This window comes from Rhinoraja longicauda, chromosome 10 (genome assembly GCF_053455715.1).
Source record: "Rhinoraja longicauda isolate Sanriku21f chromosome 10, sRhiLon1.1, whole genome shotgun sequence".
NCBI classification, from domain to species: domain Eukaryota; kingdom Metazoa; phylum Chordata; class Chondrichthyes; order Rajiformes; family Arhynchobatidae; genus Rhinoraja; species Rhinoraja longicauda.
Window position 1 is genome coordinate 13,254,367 of NC_135962.1, and position 14,818 is coordinate 13,269,184.

Here is a 14,818-nt window from a genome sequence, read left to right on the forward strand (position 1 = left end):
CCTTGCTCCTTGATATTCACCACAGCCCTGTTTCCCAACTCTCGTTTCCTGTGTAGGAAGGAACTGCAGATGCTGGTTTATACCGAAAATACTGGAGATGCAAAATGCTAGAGGAACTCAGTGGGTCAGGCAGCATCTGTGGAGAAAAGGAATAGATGATGTTTCGGGTCGAGGCCCTTCTTCAGACCCGTTTCCTGTGCTCCCTTTAAACACACAACCACGTTCACTTTAAGCCTGCAGGTGGCCTGTTTCCCATTATAAATGTACTGTGTTTTGTGGCTTATCCTCCCTTTAAGCTCACCTGTACTGACAAATGTATTATAACACACAGTAACATTTAAAAGGACCTGTTTCCGTGCTGTATCTCTAAAGTCTAAAGTCCATGAAATATGGTAATGCTAAAGTCTGGAACACACTAGGTTATCAGTGTTTTACCTACACTTTTTTTATCACTGGTGCACAGCCAATGAAAGCCTAGGCTGACCAGTATTGCTCTCTCGATGGGCACTGCCCATCTTTCTCTACTCCCTTTGTCGCTCAAGTTGCCTCCATGTACAATCCACAAACGCAAGGCCGAAACAATGCTGGATCTGTGGAAGGTACCGGGCTCCATAACAGATGGACTGCCACCTGCTCTGCTTGAAACCCACTTCACCTTGAACTAGCAGCCATCAAATTTTATCCCTTGAGACTTAGAGTCTTATCATCTTAGTTCACCCAGTGTAGTCAGAGAGTTGTAAATCTGTGGAATTCTCTGCCTCAGAAGGCAGTGGAGGCCAATTCTCTGGATGCATTCAAGAGAGAGCTAGATAGAGCTCTTAAGGATAGCGGAGTCAGGGGGTATGGGGAGAAGGCAGGAACGGGGTACTGATTGAGAATGATCAGTCATGATCACATTGAATGGCGGTGCTGGCTCGAAGGGCCGAATGGCCTCCTCCTGCACCTATTGTCTATTGTCTATTGTTCACCCTTGCCGGACCGCACAAAGTCAATGGATCCAGGGAGGAAGTAGGAAAAATGGGAAAACAGAGAAGGTGGTTAAAGTACTCCAGGGTTCCTGTGCTGATGGTCTTCTGATAAGATGGTGAGAAACAGAGGAGAAGGTTGACTTTGGTCCCTCGGCTGCGGGAGGTCTTGCATCTCCTGGAGTAGAGGAACAGCAACTAGAACAGCTGTCAAAAATCAACGCTGGTGCCGTCCTTTGATAGCGTCGCTTAAACTCAAAGTCATCAGACTGCAGGGAAGGCAAATGGAGGCTGCAATGCCCATCTGACCCAGCTACCCGAAAACATCTCATGCAGACTATTCACACCATAACAGGAAAGAAACACTGGGCAGTATTCTGAAAGCAAGTTATGACAAACAACAGGAGGCAATGAAATTTACTCAGAATTCCTAAGGAACGTCTTGCTGTGGCAAATGGAATTGACAAGTAAAAATGTTTCCCAATCTGTGCACCGTAGACACCATTCCAAATATCTGGGGAGTTTATTGTCAGGGGTTAGTGTCAAACAGCAGGGGGCAGGTTGCTGGAGAACTTGTGATAGGAATGGACTGCAGATGCTGGTTGAAACCAAAGTTAGACAAAGTGTTGGTGTAACTCAATGGGTCAGGCAGCATCTCTGGAGAAAAGGGATGGGTGACGTTTCGAGTCGGGACCTTTCTTCAGACTGAAAGTGTTGGGGTGGCGGTGGGGGGGGGGGAACTAGAGGCCAGAAAAGACCAGGACATATCAGAGCATGGTGTGTAGGATAGTGCTAGTGTACGGGAATCATTGGTCGACGCAGATTCGGTGGGACGTGGGGCCTATTTCCATGCTGTATCTCTAAGCTAATCTGAAGCGGAACAAAACTGGGAGGAGTGAATAGGAATGGCAAGGTAGGAGATTAAATAGTTAAAGCATAAGATTAGTGGCACTCCCCAAACTGAAACCTTTCTCCCTGCAGAGCCTGGTTTTAAATTACTGGTAGCTATTAAACTAGTGTGACTACATTATGTTGAGGCATTGAATTTGGAATGTAATTAATCATGGTGAATTGTTCTTTTCAATGTTCTCCTTTTTCTAAAACTTGCTGAGGCTTGGGATGTGAAATGGCAGATGTCACTTATTACGTAAAAAGGGAAGAAATACAGGACATTACAGTCCCACCAGTTGCTGGTGGCATGGGGCGGAGCTGTGAGCTGATCAGAAGGGGTCTTTATTCTTTAGTCTTTAGAGATACAGCGCAGAAACGGGCCTGTCAGCCCACCGAGTCCACACCGACCAGCAATCACCCATACACTAGTTCTATCCTACACACGAGGGACCATTTACAGAAGCCAATTTAACCTACAAACCTGTATGTCTTTGGAATGTGAGAGGAAACCGGAACACCCTGAGGAAACTCACGTGGTCACTGGGAGAACGTACAAACTCCATACAGACCGCACCTGTAGTCAGGAACGAAGCCAGTTCTCTGGCACTGTGAGGCAATGACTCTACCGCTGTGCCACCTAGCACAGGCATGTGGAACTAATAGTAATATCTGTAAGAAGGAACTGCAGATGCTGGTTTAAACCGAAGATAGACACAAAAAGCTGGACTAACTCAGCGGGACAGGCAGCATCTCTGAAGAGAAGGAATGGGTGACGTTTCGGGTCGGGTCGATCTGAAGAAGGGTCTCAACCCGAAATGTCACCCATTCCTTCTCTTCAGAGATGCTGCCCATCCCGCTGAGTTACTCCAGCTTTTTGTGTCTACCTAATTGTAATATCTCATTGGAACTAAGGGAACGGAGAAACTCTGGGATCTATCTCACCATCCATTCACACCAATGCTCAGGTGTGGCTTCCTTCAGTCTACTCACCCTCATTCCATAGACCTCGCCTAACAAAAATGTACAAGTTGCACTTTTGAGATTTGATTCCCAGTTTCACCAATTCTCTGTTGGCGTGGGTCCAGAGGAGGTTTTCGAGAATGATCCCAGGAATAATCGTGTTAACACATGATGAGCTTTTGACGGCACTGGGCCTGTAGTTACTGGAGTTTAGAAGGATGAGGGGAGACCGCATTGAAACTTACCGAATGGTGAAAGGCTTCGATGGAGTGGATGTGGAGGGGACGTATCCATTAGTGGGAGAGTCTAGGATCAGAGGCCATACCCTTAGAATAAAAGGATGTACCTTTAGATAAGAGATGAGGAGGATTTTTTTTCACCAGTGGGTGGTGAATCTGTTGAATTCATTTGCACAGAGGCAGTGGAGGCCAAGATAATGGATATTTTTTAAGGCAGAGATTGGCAGATTCTTAATTTGTCCAGGTGTCGGGGTTATGGGGAGAAGGCAGCAGATTGGGGTTGAGAGGGGAAGATAGATCAGCCATGATTGAACGGATGGGCTGATTGACATGATGGGCTGAATGGCCTAATTCTGCTCCTATAACTTATGAATTTATGAACTCTCGGGTGGGAGTTTCCAACTTTCAGTACTTTTTTGTGTGGAGTAATATTCCTAGAAATTGGATCCACCTGAATATTTCTGTACGGGATTTTCCCATACAGTCATGATAATCATCACATCCTCCTATTGTTATACGTACCTCAGAGCGAGAAGCTGCATGATTACTGTCTCCCTAACGAGTACGTATCTCATATGTTGAAAGACTGGAGCGACTAGGATTGTATACACTGGAATTTAGAAGGATGAGAGGAGATCTTATCGAAACGTATAAGATTATTAAAGGGTTGGACACGTTAGAGGCAGGAAACATGTTCCCTGAGTCCAGAACAAGGGGCCACAGTTTAAGAATAAAGGGTAGGCCATTTAGAACTGAGATGAGGAAAAACTTTTTCAGTCAGAGAGTTGTGAATCTGTGGAATTCTCTGCCTCAGAAGGCAATGGAGACCAATTCTCTGAATGCATTCAAGAGAGAGCTAGATAGAGCTCTTAAGGATAGTGGAGTCAGGGGGTATGGGGAGAGGGCAGTAACGGGGTACTGATTGAGAATGATCAGCCATGATCACATTGAATGGCGGTGCTGGCTCGAAGGGCCGAATGGCCTCCTCCTGCACCTATTGTCTATTGTCTATTGTCTATGATGACTGCGAGTTACTTGTGGCATGAGGGTGTGAGACCCCAACCACACAACAGAGTTCAAGAGTCGAGAGTATTTTATAGTCTTATGCACCATCATAGAACAATGACATTCGTACTTGCAGCAGCAGCACAACAGGTTTGTCAACACAGTACTCAATGGATAATATAATAAACAAACGAAAAAATCGTCGGCATGGTGACGCAGCGGTAGAGTTGCTGCCTTACAGTGCCAGAGACCCGGGTTCGATTCCGACTAAGGGTGCCGTCCGTACGGAGTATGTATGTTCTCTCTGTGACCTGCGTGGTCTTTCTCCGAGATCTTTGGTTTCATCCCACACTCCAAAGACGTACAGGTCTGTAGTTTAATTGGCTTGGTATAAATGTAAATTGTCCCTGCTGTGTTAGTGTGCGGGGATCGCTGGTCAGCGTGGACTCGGTGGGCCAAAGGGCCTGTTTCCTCGCTGTATTTCTGAACTAAACTAAACTAAAAATTCAATAAACAAAAAAAAACACAATCGGGTTCCCCCTCCCAAACCTGACTTTCCCCACCTACATGGCCATTGGGCAAATTGTTCTTTGGGAGCTGTCGGACTTTCTGAGGAATTCATCACTGCTATCTTATTCTTAGTGCTCAGCAGGTTAATAAGATGGCAGCTGTGAATTCAACAGGAAGCTGCCCCTTGGTGTTAAGGTTTGAGCGTGGGAGCCAGCCTTGGGATTTTTTTTTTTCTACCCAGGTTTTCATCAATTTCCTCATTTTCATTCAGGGCAGAGTTGTCCCAAATGGGAACGAGCACTAAACTGAGCAATCATGGTACCAAACAATTCTTTGTGAATCACTTCTTATTGCTCTGGGTCCGATTTTAAAACAATGCCCCTTTGTTCTGGTCTCCTTTACACGTTTCCCCCTAGCAACCCAACAAATCATTTGATCAAAAGGTCACAGAGTCACAGACTCGCACAGCAGCAAAAATGGGCCCTTCAGCCCATTGTGTCCAAGCCCACGTTTTTGTCTGTCTACACTAATCCCATCTGCCTTGATAAGGGCTGTACATTTTCTATACATTGCTTATTCTGCATGGTGGCACAACAGTAGAGTTGCTGCCTTATAACCGCAGAGACCTGGGTTCGATCCTGACTCGGGGTGCTGGCTGCATGGAGTTTGTACGTTCTCCCCATGACCTGCATGGGTTTCCTCCGAGATCTTCAATTTCCACCCATAATCCAAAGATGTACAGGTTTGTAGGTTAATTGGCTTAGTGTAAATGTAAAAAAAATTGTCCTAGATTGTGTAGGGTAAGGTTAATGTGCAGGGATCGCTAGTGCCCAAGGGCCTGTTTCCGTGATGTATCTCTAAACTAAACTAAACTAAACTGTTCAAATGTCCTTCCAAATGTCTCTTAAGTGCAGTGAATACAAATAATTCCACTACTATCTCTTGCGGTGCATCAATCTCTGGTTAAAAGAAAATCCGCTCAGATCCCCTTTAAAACCCTCTCACCGATATATCCAGTCAATGTGTCCATCCTGAATTGCAGTATTCTGGGCAGGGTAACACCAGGGCTTTATAGAGCCATATCATAACATCCACCTTCAGCTATTTCTAATGCATAATGTTTTCAAATATCCCATATTTATTTTATGTTTTCATCGAAGCCTTTAATTTTTGAAAAAATATTCCTCCCGTTGTAAATCTGACAAGTTGTCAGAATGTGCTATTTTCTTCAGAGGGCTGGAAGAGGGCTGCCTCTTGTAGCCCCATCCTGTGGTGTTCCCTGTGTGCACTGCAACACAACAGATGGCCCAAACCAGCCATATGGTGGGATGTTGCCTGAAGCAAGCTGACCCTCGGTGAAATGGCTTAGTTGGGCTCGCTGCACCTCGTCCCCTCCCCCTTCGATCTCCCCCTTCCCCTCCTCCCTCCCAGTCTGCCCTGGAAAATGAAATATGTTGGGAAACATCCAACTTGCTTACAGATAACCAGGCAGAATTCCAAATATAAAACCAGCACATGCTGCCAACCACCACCAGCCTCACCCTTCCCATCTGACAGGTTCTTTGCTCATGGAGTCCTTCAGTGTGAAAATAGGCCCAACTTGCCCACATCGACCAACGTGTCCCATGTACACAAGTCCCACCTGCCTGCGTTTGGCCCATATTCCACTAAAGCTGACCTGTTCATATACCTGTCTAAATGTTTCCTAAACATTGCGATAGTACCTGCCTCAACTACCTCCTCTGGCAGCCATACACCTACTACCCTTTGTATGCAAAAGTTACCCCTCAGGTTCTTTTAAAATCTTTCCCCTTTCACCTTAAACCTATGTCATCTGGTTTTTGATTCCTCTACTCTGGGTAAAAGACTTTGGACGTCTAACCGATCTATTCCCCTCATGATTTTGTGCGCTTCTATAAGATCGCCCCTCATCCTCCTGTGCTCCAAGGAATAGAGCCGTAGCCTGCTCAACCTCTCCCTATAGCTCAGGCCCTCGAGGCTTGGCAACATCCTCGTAAATCTCCTCTGCACCCATTCCAGCTTGACAACATCTTTCCTATAACACGGCGCCCAAAACTGAACACGATACTGTAAATGTGGCCCCACCAACGTCTTATATAAATGCAACATGACCCCCCCAACTTCTATACTCAATACTCTGACTGACTCTCTAAAATTATTTTCCACCCTTTTATTATTGATTCTCTACTTGCCTACTTTGTGATCTACATTTTATCTGTATGCATCTTTCTCACTATATTTCATCCATTTGGATATATGCCCACCTGCATTTCTAACACTGCCCATCGCCCCAACATGGCATTTCTATCTGCAAGCTTATTCTTAAATCAATATGAATGATTCTGTTTTCAGAAACAAGGAACTGCAGATACTGGTTAATACACAAAAGGACACAAAGTGCTGGAGTAACTCGGCCGGTCAGACAGCATCTCTGGTGAACACGGATTGGAGACGTTATGTGTCAAGACCCTTCTTCAGACTGAAGAAAGGTCCTGAACTGAAACGTCACCTATGCATGTTCTCCAGAGATGCTTCCTGACCCGCTAGGTTACTCCAGCACTTAGTGTCTTACTGAATGACTCTGTCTCCTGGTCTGTACCTGTGTTTCCAATGAGTCAGAATCACTGTTAACCATATTGCCGTTTCGTTCTCTGGCTTTATAATACTTGTCATTTGTAGACCGAAGACCTTCAAAAATGGTTGCTAGGCTGATGTACTGTTCTCTTCCCCACACAACTGGTAGAGCTGCTGCCTCACAGAACCAGAGACCTAGGTTCAATCCTGCCCTTGGTTGCTGTCTGTGTGGAGTTTGCACGTTCTCCCTGTGACGACATGTTTCTTCTGGGTGTTCTGGTTTCCTCCCACATCCCAAATATGTGTGGCTTCTTGTTGGTTAACTGGCCTCTGTAAATTGCCCCGAGTGTGTTGGGAGTGGTTACCATAGTAGGATAACATTGAACTAATGTAAGCGGGTGATCGAAGGCTGGCGTGGTCATAGTGGGTGGAAAGACCTGTTCCCTTGCTGTATCTCAATTCCATTAAACAAACCCACCCTCTGCCTTCCCTTACCTGTTGCACGCCCCTTCCCTTTTCCTTTCTGGCTAAGATGGGGAGATGACACAAAAAGTGCAGAGGCCAATGCTTGTTTGTCGTGACTGATTTACATCTGTGGTTTCTGTAACATGTTTGTTGAGTAAACGGTGAGATGCAATGATCATTGCATGAGGCGACTGCTTGCTCTTAATTTACTGCGTGCGGTTAAAATATTGTTGCTATAATGAGGTCAGGAGCTGCTGAGTTGGTCTTGATTAGGTTAGTGAGCACGGGGCAAATGTTAACTGACTGTCCTTCCCTGCTGAGCACTCCCCCAATCCCAAACCCGTCACCACACTTAACGCGCAAGAGCAAAGCCCCTGCTTTAATGCCCCGCAGATTGGGCAGTGAATCTGCCACCTCGTGATTGTGGAATGCTCCACATCATATGGGTGGTGCTGTGGTGGAGCTGCTGCCTTACAGCGCCAGAGACTCGGGTTCCATCCTGACTACGGGTGGGTGCTGGCTGCATGGAGTTTGTACGTTCTCCCTGTGACCGCGTGGGTTCCTTTTTCCTCCCACATTCCAAAGACGTGCAGGTTTGTCAGCTAATTTGGCTTCGGTAAAAACCATAAATTGTCCCTGGTGTGCAGGGTAGTGCTGGTGTATGGGGATCGCTGGTCGGCACAGACTCGGCGGACTGAAGGGCCTGTTTCTGCGCTGCATCTCTGAACTAAACTAAACAAACTAAACATGGGATGGTGCACGTGCTTGCTGGCTCACCTGGTGAGCTCAACTTTGTAAACAACCTCTGAGCAAACAGCTTCTGAGCGAAATCATTTAAGGGAGAAGTTTTAGATCCACAATCTGTCATTAGAACAGCACGGTGGCGCAGCGGTAGAGTTGCTGCCTTACAGCGAATGCAGCGCCGGAGACTCAGGTTCGATCCTGACTACGGGCGCCGTCTGTACGGAGTTTGTACGTTCTCCCCGTGACCTGCGTGGGTTTTCTCCGAGATCTTCGGTTTCCTCCCACACTCCAAAGACGTACAGGTATGTAGGTTAAATGGCTGGGCAAATGTGAAAAAAAATTGTCCCTAGTGGGTGTAGGATAGTGTTAGTGTGCGGGGATCGCTGGGCGGCGCGGACCCGGTGGGCCGAAGGGCCTGTTTCTGCACTGTATCTCTAAATCTAAAATCTAAAAAATCTAGAACTAGCAGCAATTATTATGGAATGGTTTACACTGATACTTCTTCTTCAGCTGCCCATTGACTTTGAGTATGACTTGCTTCCTCTCAGGCTCTCTAGGTTGTGAGGAGGCTGGTGAGGGCAGTGTGGAACCCACAGACTCCAACAGATGGGGCAGGTTCGTAAGCTTGGCTGCTTCTTCTGCTCTTTATGTATAGAGGCACTCTATATGGATCCTATGCACTGCAATTTGAGATCTCAATAAGAGCGGCTTTCCCTAGTCAAGAGTGGACGAGACAGAGTGGAAATGGCCTTGTTCTCCGAAGATCTGTGGATGCACGTGAAGATGGAGGATGTGCAAACATTACACTCTTGTTCAGCAAAGGATGTGCAAACAAACTCAGCAACTATCGGTCAGATATTTTAACCTCAGCAGGGACGGAGCAATGATCAGGGACAGAATCAGTAGTCACTTGGATAAGTGTGGATTGATTGAGACAAATTAGTTCTAATTTGTTTTATTAAAAGCAAATCTTGTTTAACTATTTTCATAGAGCTTGTTGCAATAGACAATAGACAATAGACAATAGGTGCAGGAGTAGGCCATTCGGCCCTTCGAGCCAGCACCGCCATTCAATGTGATCATGGCTGATCATTCTCAATCAGTACCCCGTTCCCGCTTTCTCCCCATACCCCCTGACTCCGCTATCCTTAAGAGCTCTATCTAGCTCTCTCTTGAATGCATTCAGAGAATTGGCCTCCACTGCCTTCTGAGGCAGAGAATTCCACAGATTCACAACTCTCTGACTGAAAACGTTTTTCCTCATCTCTGTTCTAAATGGCCTACCCCTTATTCTCAAACTGTGGCCCCTGGTTCTGGACTCCCCCAACATTGGGAACATGTTTCCTGCCTCTAACGGGTCCAACCCCTTAATAATCTTATACGTTTCGATAAGATCCCCTCTCATCCTTCTAAATTCCAGTGTATACAAGCCTAGTCGCTCCAGTCTTTCAACATATGACAGTCCCGCCATTCCGGGAATTAACCTAGTAAACCTACGCTGCACGCCCTCAATAGCAAGAGGGCGAGTCAACAGAACATTGGTGAGGGAAATGCAGTTGACATGGTGCACAGGGACTTTCGAAAGGCATTTAAGATGGTGCCAGATAATGATCCTTGTCGTCAACACCTCTGCTTCCGTAGAAGATTGAGGAGTTTAGGTATGCCAATGAATACTCTCTCGATCTTCTACAGTTGTACAGTAGAGAGCACATTCATTGGTTGCATTATGGCCTGGTTCAGCATATTGATTGCCCAAGAATGAAGAAGAAATGGAGAACAAAAATGGAGGACCCAGCGTGGGGAGACTGCCGTGAGGGAAGGGGGGAGGACCCAGTGTGGGGGAACTGCCGTGAGGGAAGGGGGGAGGAGGGAAGAACAAAGGTGGACCTAGGGCAGGACACTATGCAAATTTGTCGGCGCCCTTTATGTGGCGACTCTTTGCATACCTTGGGTATGTAAAACAAAGAATTTCGTTGTGGCTTGTCACATGTGACAATAAAGTATTCATTCATTCAGACTACTATTCATTACCCAGTCCATCACAGGTACTGATCTCCCCACCATCGAAGGAGTCACTGCCTCAAAATGGCAGCCAACATCATCAAAGCACCACCTCACCTCGCCACGCACTCATTTCACTCTGGCCATCGGGTATAGGAGCCTGAAAACTGTGACCAGCAGGTTCAAGTATAACCTCTTCCCAACAACCAATGGGCTCTTGAATACTGCACAACATTTCTATGGACTGTCTTTGGTTGCACTATGGACTTTGGGATTTTCTTGCATTAGTATCAGAATCATGGAGTCCTGCAGTAAGGGAGAATAGAATGACGGTCATCAGGACCAAGTGTGATATTTGGAAACTTCTTCTATGGTACAGCATATGGCTTGGATCTGGTACGCCCTGACAATGAAAGTAATGGAGGCATGTATTGTTCAAAAGGGTGCCGAAAAGGTAAAACAAAATTTAGTTTTAGATTTAGTTTTAGTTTACTTTACTGTCACTTGTTCTGAGGTACAGAGAAAAGCTTTTGTTGCATGCTAACCTGTCAGTGAAAGACTATACGTGATTACAATCGAGCCATCTGCAGTGAACAGATACATAATCAAGGGAATAATGCTTAGTGCAAGATAAAGTCCAGTAAAGTCTAATTAAAGGTAGTCCAAGGGTCTCCAGTGAGGTAGATAGTAGCTCAGAACCGCTCTCCGGTTATTGATAGGATGGCTCAGTTGCCTGATAACAGCTGGGATTCAGGCCTTTGGGAGGAGGGCAGGGGTGTGGGATTAGCGGACTACTGTCAGAGAGCCATCATGCATCTGATGGGCAAAATGGCCTCCATCTGTGCTATAGCAATGGTAAAGTCATGGAGCACAGAAGCAGGCCACCAGCCCAACTGGTCCATGCCATCCATGTCACCAAGTCTAGCTAATCCTACTTTTGCCTGCACCTGCTTTGTATCCATCAAGATGATCCCTATCCATGAAGCTGTCCAAGTACCTTTTAAACATAAAAGGTGTCAGGGGTTATGGGGCAAAAGCAGGTGAATGGAGCTGAGAGGGAATGATAGATCAGCCACGATTGAATGGCGAAGTAGACTTGATGGGCCAAATGGCCTTATTCTGCTCCTCCACTCCAAAGACGTACAGGTTTGTAGGTTAATTGGCTTTGGTATAAATTATGAATTGTCCCACGTGCGTAGGATAGTGCTAGTTTACGGGGATCACTGGTCGGCGCAGACTTGGTGGGCTGAAGGGCCTGTTTCTGCTGTGTACCTCTAAACTAAACTAACCTAAAAGGTGGGACTAGTGTAGATGGGGCATGTTGGTAGGTGTGCGCAAGTTGAGCCAAAGGGCTTGTTTCCACGTTGTATGACTCTATGACTAAGCCTCCTACTTCACCCCAGAATACTAGTAACAAATTCCAAAGTGGGGTGTAAAAGTGTCATAAAATTTACATCCTGGTGCCACATTGGAAAATGCGATATCATGTTGCACACAGCAGGTTCCTATTCTGAGCTAGTGTGCAAACAATCTGTTTTTAAATCATTTTAAATGGTTGAGGGGTTGATAATGACCACACAGAAATCTTCCCACCTCTTGTTCAAAATAAATAGCTGCCCTGAGATCTTTAATGCCTCGCAGATGGGAGTGTGAATGACTTTTATAAAGACGAGGCACCTAGCAGCACAGCGTCACACTAAATTGCCAGCCTGGATCATGACAGATTTCTTGAAAGAAACTTAAACCCATGAAAACAACTATGACTGAGCATTTTAATCAATAGGGGATAAAACGTGTTAAACAGCTTTGAATGACTGCTGATGGTGTGTGAAATGAGCAAACCAGCCACTGTTTAAAATTGAAATGATTGTTGATCATTGCAGGGATGGAATGGGTAAGGTTAATGTGCGGGCAGATGAGATTACTTTATCTTGGCATCATGTTCGTCACGGACATTTAGGTCGAAGGGCCTGTTCTATGTTCTATGTAAACAAATGGACAATTGCAGTTAACCATTTGTGATATTGGCTCAGATTTTCTCTCTCTATTGGTACAGCCTGCTTTAATGGGCATGTTCTACAGTCTGTCACTTCACAAAGTTTTGCTTACCTTTGTTTTATCAGTCTACCAGTTTAGTTTGTTGTCACATGTACCGAGGTACAGTGAAAAGCTTATGTTGCGTGCTAACCAGTCAGCGGAAAGACAATACATGATTACAATCGAGCCATTCACAGTGTACAGATGCATAATAAAGGGAATAACATTTAGTGCAGGATAAAGCCAGTAGAGTCCGATCAAAGATAGTCGAAGGGTCACCAATGAGGTAGATAGTTGTTCAGGACTGCTATCTAGTTGTCAGTAGGACGGTTCAGTTGCCTGATAACAGCTGGGAAGAAACTGTCCCTGCATCTGGTTCTATATCTTCTGCCCGATGGGAGAGGGGAGAAGAGGGACTGGGCAGGGTGAGACTCATCCTTGATTATGCTGCTAGCCTTGCCGAGGTAGCATGAGGTATAAATGGAGTTAATGGAAGGGAGATTGGTTTGTGTGATGATCTGGGCTGCGTCCACAATTCGATGCAATTTCTTGCGGTCTTGGAAGCTGTCCCCAATCCAAGCTGTGATATTATATTCTCGCTCTCCAGCTGCCTCGCCTCCAAGCTTTTGTTCATTTTCTCTCTTTCACTCCCAAACTGTCCGTGTTAATTGATCACTTACCTTCTAAAACTTATCCCCACAGCAACCCTGGCTTCGCCCTATCAGTCCCTTTGTCCTAGCCACCCTTCTGCCAAACAATAGACAATAGACAATAGACAATAGGTGCAGGAGTAGGCCATTCAGCCCTTCGAGCCAGCACCGCCATTCAATGCGATCATGGCTGATCACTCTCAATCAGTACCCCATTCCTGCCTTCTCCCCATACCCCCTCACTCCGCTATCCTTAAGAGCTCTATCCAGCTCTCTCTTGAAAGCACTGCAGTTTACAACTACCCGTCTCCCACACCCCTCTCCCCGAGCTTCAGACAGGGTTCCCTTCCTGAGAACTGTTTGTGTCTGGAACAGGCAGCCATGATTCGAGTTCCCACCCAGCAGAAGGTGCCTGCAGTCCAGTCACAGCTGGTAAATCCATCTCACCCCTCTCCCAAATGCTCGTTCATGTACAGGCTGTACACAAGTCAAGTATTCATGTGCTGGGGAGGACCTGCAACTTGTTTTCTTTCTTTTGTCCAGTTCTGATGAAGGGTTTTTGGCCTGAAACGTTAACTCTGTTTCCCTGCCAATGCTGTTTGACCTGCTGAGTGTTTCCAGCATTTTTTGTATTTTCTTTCAGATTTCCAGCACCACAGTTTCTTGATTTGGGGCAGGAGAGTGATGCCGCAAACAGTGTTATCTACTCTCAGCACCAGAGACCTCCAGTATGATCTTGACCTCGCGTGTGGAGTTTGCATGTTCTCCCTGTGACTGTGTGGGTTTCCTCTGGGCGCTCCGGTTTCCTCCCGCATCTCAAAGACGTGCAGGTTTGTAGGTTCATTGGCTTCTGTAAACTGACCCCCATTCCCTACCCTGTGTGTTTGGAGAAGTTGCAAAAGTGGGATAACATAGATCGTGGGATAACGATCGCCCCGACACGGAGGCTTGGACCGCTGGCTGCGGGAGCTTCGACCGCCCCGACTGTGGGAGAATAAAAGAGGAAGCAGATTGGACTTTATTGCTTTCCATCACAGTGAGCAACGTGGGGAATCCGCTTTGGTGGATGTTCATGTTGACTTTTATGTAGTTGTGTGTCTTGTTGCTTTTTTTTAGCATGGCTGTATGGTAATCCGAATACCTTAATTGGTGCATGTGACAATAAACTAACCTTGAAACCTTAAACTAGTGTAAAAGAACACAAAATACCGGAGAACATGGATGGATGACGTTTTGGGTCGGGACCCTTTTTCAGACTCCCCAGAGATACTGCTTGACCTGCTGAGCTACCCCAGCACTTTGCGTCCTTTTGTGTAAACCAGCGTCTGCAGTTGCTTGTTTCTACATTGAAACAATGTGAACGGTGGTCAGTGTCGACTCAGTGGGCTGAAGGGCCTGTTTCCACGCTGTAACTTTCAATCAATCAGTCTATCGTGGTGTAAGAAAATAACCGCAGATGCTGGTACAAATCGAAGGTATTTATTTCACAAAATGCTGGAGTAACTCAGCAGGTCAGGCAGCATCTCAGGAGAGAAGGAAGGGGTGACGTTTCGGGTCGAGACCCTTCTTCAGACTGATGTCAGAGGGGGCGGTGCAAAGGAAGGATATAGGTTGAGACAGGAAGATAGAGGGAGAACTGGGAAGTGGAGGGGAAGAGAGGGACAGAGGAACTATCTAAAGTTGGAGAAGTCAATGTTCATACCATTGGGCTGCAAGCTGCCCAAGCAAAATATGAGGTGCTGTTCCTCCAATTTTC